The following is a 5,090-nucleotide window of genomic DNA, read 5'->3' as shown; positions in this document are numbered from 1 at the left end:
ATTGATGTACCTGAGATGCATTTCCTCTAGCTACCCGAGAAAGACATTATATGAACTGGATTAAAAGGGTCAGTCATCCTAAATTAGGATTCATTTCTGTCGCAAATATTCACTTGTAGCATACCATATTTCAATGGATTGACGTAATTTTTCTACCGCGTGTACATTCCCATAATGATCAAACTTTGGTACGTAGCCCCTGCATTGTTCAGCCCGAAGGGCATTATCTTGTAGCAGTAAGTCCCTTAGAAGGTGATGAAGTCGTCTTCTCTTGGTCCTCCTCGGCCATCATGATTTGATTGTAGCCGGAGTAGGCGTCTAAGAAGCTCAGTAGTTCATGTCCTGCAGTAGCGTCGATCAGTTGGTCGATGTGGGGTAGTGGGAATGAATCTTTTGGGCATGCCTTGTTCAGATCGGTGAAATCCACACACATTCTCCACTTCCCGTTCTTCTTTTTTACCATGACAACGTTGGCGACCCACTCGGGGTACTTTGATTCTCTGATGGAGCCGTTGGCCAGTAGCTCGTCTACTTCTTTACCGACCGCTTCGTTGATAGCGGCGTTGAATTTTCTCCTCGTCTGTCGCACGGGCGGATGTAACGGATCGACATTCAGCTTGTGGGTGGCGATGTCTCGCGGGATTCCCGGCATATCTGAATGGGAAAAGGCGAACAAATCTGCATGGTTAGTTACGAATTCACAATACTTACTTGGGTTGGCGAGACCTTGCCCGATATAGGCTTTCTTCGTAGGATCGGTTTTGTCCAATTGGACTGGGTCGAGGTCTTCGACCGTTGCTTTACAGGCTTCCACGACGTCGGGGTCTTTGATGACGTCCGTTGTCGGGTTGACCTTAGTTCCCGACACAGCTAATTGTTATGCCTCCACGCTCGCCCCCTTTAGCTGTTGGGTGTGGGCGCAGTCTTGGGCTATTTTGTAGCATTCTTGTGCGGTGCGTGGCTCGCCTCGAATACTGAATACTCCCCATGGGGTAGGGAATTTGATCACTTGGTAGTGGCTTGAAGGGACCGCTCGCATGGCGTGTATCCATGGGCGTCCTATGATGACGTTGTACGCCGTTTCTTGGTTCATCACGTGGAAAGTTGTTTCCAGCGTGACTCCTCCCGCTAAGACGGGCAGTGCTATTTCTCCAGACGTCCGTTCCACTGCATTGTTAAAACCGGTTAGTGTTATGCAGCGGGGTATTACTTTATCCTCGAGCCCCATTTGTATGAGGACCCTTGGGTGGATAATACAGGCGCCACTTCCATCATCGATCATGACTCTTTTAACATCCGTATCAGCGATACGTAAAGTGATAACTAAAGCATCATAATGAGGGAAAGACAAACCGTCGGCATCAGACTTATCGAAGGTGATACAATCTTCGAAGTCCTCATACCGTTCATGGGCGATGGTCTGCTTTAGTCCGTGTGTGGTGGCGTGTTTGACGTGATTGATTGCTGACTCGTTGCCGCCTCCGACGATCATGTTTATCGTGCGCGCTGGGGAAGGTGGCTTCGGCGATCCGTGGGGTTGTTCCCGTCCGCGTGCAAAGTTGATTTTTCCTTTGTCGCTGAGTAGCTCCCTCAGGTATCCCTGGTTCAGCATCTTGACCACCTCTTGCCGCAGGCCTATGCATTCTTCGGTTTTGTGTCCTCGTTCCTGATGGAACTCACATAGGGCGTTTGATTTCCTTGTGGCAGGGTCTGATTTCATCTTCTGCGGCCAATTCACCTTGGTGCCTAGCTTCTCCAGTGCGTACACTATCTCTGAAGGAGATACACAAAAGTTATGGGCGGTCAGTAAAGGGGGCGTACCTCTTTCGTTTCGTAGTGGGGCGATGTGTCGCTGTAGTGCGTCTGTATGCCTTGGTGGCGGATGGGAGGATCTGGTGTATGGCTGGTGTCGATCTCTGTTGGAGCGGGGGAGTTGTTCTCGTCGTCCTTCGTTCCGTCGATCTCTTCTCGTTTCTGAGTGTATCGCTGTTAGCCGTTGGGTCGGCCCATTAAGATCATCCTCGTCCGCTCGTACCTCGGCGCAATAGGTGTTGTGGATTTCCTCCCATGTGGTAGGGGGATATTTCATGAGGCGGCTCAGCAGCTTCCTGGTTGCCCTCGAACCATCTCTGCTTAGCCCGTTCTGGAAAGCGGCGACTGCCATACCTTCCGATACATTTGGTAGACTCATCCTTACCCTGTTAAACCTTGCCAGGAAGTCCCTGAGTCCCTCTCCTGTGTTTTGCCTGATGGCGAAGATGTCGTTGACCCTGGCCTCCGCTTTCTTCGCGCCTGCATGGGCTGTGATGAATTTATCCGCCATTTCCTCGAACGTTGTTATTGCCTTAGCCGGTAGCTGAGAGTACCATGTTAAGGCCCCTCCTGTCAACGTCTCGCCAAACTTCTTCAGCAGCACCGACGGTACCTGTTCTTTCGATAGGTCGTTGCCCTTCACAGCGGTGACGTAGTGGATCAGATGATCCTCGTAATCTGTGGTTCCGTCATATACCCTTAAGTAGGGTGGCATCTTGAAGGTTTTTGGGGTGGAGTGAGGAGCAGCTTCTTCGGTGTATGGTTGTTCAACGAACCTTCCCACGTCGCGTTTTGGTAGCGACTTGGGAGCACCGGGGATCTTGTCGACCCTCTCCTGATGTTCCTTCATCTGATCGCGGAGCGCCTTGTTTTCGCTTTCCATTTCTTCCATCTTCTTTAGGATGGCTGTTAGCGTGCCATCGTTGGTCTGTGTCTCGATGGGTCTGTTATTTACCAGTGTAACTTCCGGTTCACCTACTGCAGCAGTGGTACCTACAGTTGGTGCACATACGATGTTATTTTGCGGTGACCTCTCAACCAAGCCACTTAGAGTGCTTGTTAGCCATCTTTCCAGTAGCTCTTTGACCGCTGAGGGTGCTTCCGTAGCCGCAGATGTGGAAGCTCCTTTTTCGTGCAGGATCGTCAGGCCTTCGGATGGGGAAGGTGAGAACTCTGCACCTGGTGTGATGCTAGGGGTTTCATTCAGGATGCCATCGTCACTGGCCTCGTTGAGAGGGCCCAGGAGATTGGTAGTGACACCCAATATGGCTTTCGATCTTATGTTATTTTCGTCCATTTTCTGTTTTTGAGTAGTGTAGAGAGTAGTAATTGGTTGATCTCTAGGTGGATACTATGGTTTTGATTCTCGAAATCCCCACAGACGGCCAAATTGTTTGGCTCAAAAGTTAACGATGTACTTTATAAGCGATAAAACAATCAAAAAATAGAGAAGGGGTAAATCGTAATCAAATATAATAAGCCTAGAGATGCAAAGATGATAATGTTGTTGTAGATCTAATATTGCAAAGTGACAATGTATGTTAATAAGGTATTTTCGTCAGAAGTAGTGATATATAGAGAGAAAGACAGAAAATGAGAGAGTTGTATTAGATCAGATGCCCGCTCTCTTACAATGTGGAGGTCTCCTTTATATAATAGGAGACCTTCCTCGAAAGAATCAAAAAATTACAGAGATAGGTAACGTCTCCCTAGTATAGACACTGAGTTCTAAACGACATCGCTTTGGTCCTTACGGCCGAGTCATACCCGCTACGTTGGTCGGCGTACACTCATTGGGCGTAGAGATACTGAGGGTCAAATTTGACCCTATACACTACTGAGTTTTATGATTTAGAGATTCTACAAAGGGTGGGATCTAAACTAGGCAAACTGCTAAAGGTAGATACTTGTACCACCACTACTACCAGGGGAAGGTATGCACGCATCTGTATTGAGGTACCACTTGAGAAGCCACTAAAAACGCACCTTAACATTGACAATCACAAACAATCTGTTCTATACGAGGGACTTAACCTTCTTTGCATCAACTGCAGTCGATTTGGCCATGCCTCATTAAATTGTTCTTTCAAAAAATCACTAACTATTTTGACAACAAATACGAATACTACACCTACTTCTTTTACTCAAGAACCTGCTGTCAAGGCTTAACAAATGGAATGGCAAAAAGTTCAATTCCCTCGAAGGACATCCCACCGTTTGACCCGTACAATGAGTTCACCGTTGAGGTTAGCACGGGAGGCGGAAGCTAGGACGTCACCACCAGCTTCAACAGGTAAGCTCTCTCAACCTAATGGGCCGAATAAGGCCCACTTACACAACACTAGCCAAAACAATCAGGAAAAGCCCACTAAAAATCAATCTAATTTTTTTCTACCCCTTAAGGATGATATGGACTCTGGCTTTCCTAATATTGACATAGCTCCTAGTAGTCCACCAGCTCATTCAAATTATGAGAGGCCCAGTAATCAAGCTTCTAATAATATTACTCAATTCTCTATTCCACAAGGATCCACTTCTGAAGCCCAATTTACTTCACTTAACTGGACACCAATCCAAGCCCAGGCTACCACTTCCTCTTATATTAATTACCAAAGCTCTATAAGCAAAAATTACCTCTGCCCACAAACAACATTAACAGACCCTAGCCCTCACACGCTACAACACCTTCATAAGACACGTAATGAGATAACTTCTCCAATTACCACAGCCACTACGACTGGCCAATAAAAAAAAGGATACCTTTCCAACCACAATACAAAATCATTAAAATTTACCCATGCAAATTGACATTAACCTATCTTATTTACATGCTACAGTAGCCTATGAACCTAGGATTTTCCCAGTCCCAACAATTCAAAATGATTATGAGCCATGTGAAGAACATCATGTATCCACCACCTCCCCTTCTCTTACTATATGCACTGGCCAGCTACCGATTAAAACTCCCTCCTTTAACAAAGGAAATAACTCTACTATTACATATATTTCTATAGACTCAAACTCAACGACAAAGACCTCTATGCTGCAAACTTCCTCCTTCAACCATGCAGCGTCCATCCTTCAACAACACTCCAAACAATAGCTATCTCAGGAAGACAATACACCACAACAACCAGTTCTTTCACCTTCCACATCTCATCATGCAAGGTCCACAAATTCCTCACCCATCCACACCTCTGATATACACATCCCAGCCACAAATGACAGACCAACCTCTCCAGTCATGGTTGGAGATGGGACTCAAAGGTTATTGTGAC

Source organism: Nicotiana attenuata, chromosome 6, assembly GCF_001879085.1.
Source record: "Nicotiana attenuata strain UT chromosome 6, NIATTr2, whole genome shotgun sequence".
NCBI classification, from domain to species: domain Eukaryota; kingdom Viridiplantae; phylum Streptophyta; class Magnoliopsida; order Solanales; family Solanaceae; genus Nicotiana; species Nicotiana attenuata.
This window is presented reverse-complemented; position numbering follows the sequence as displayed.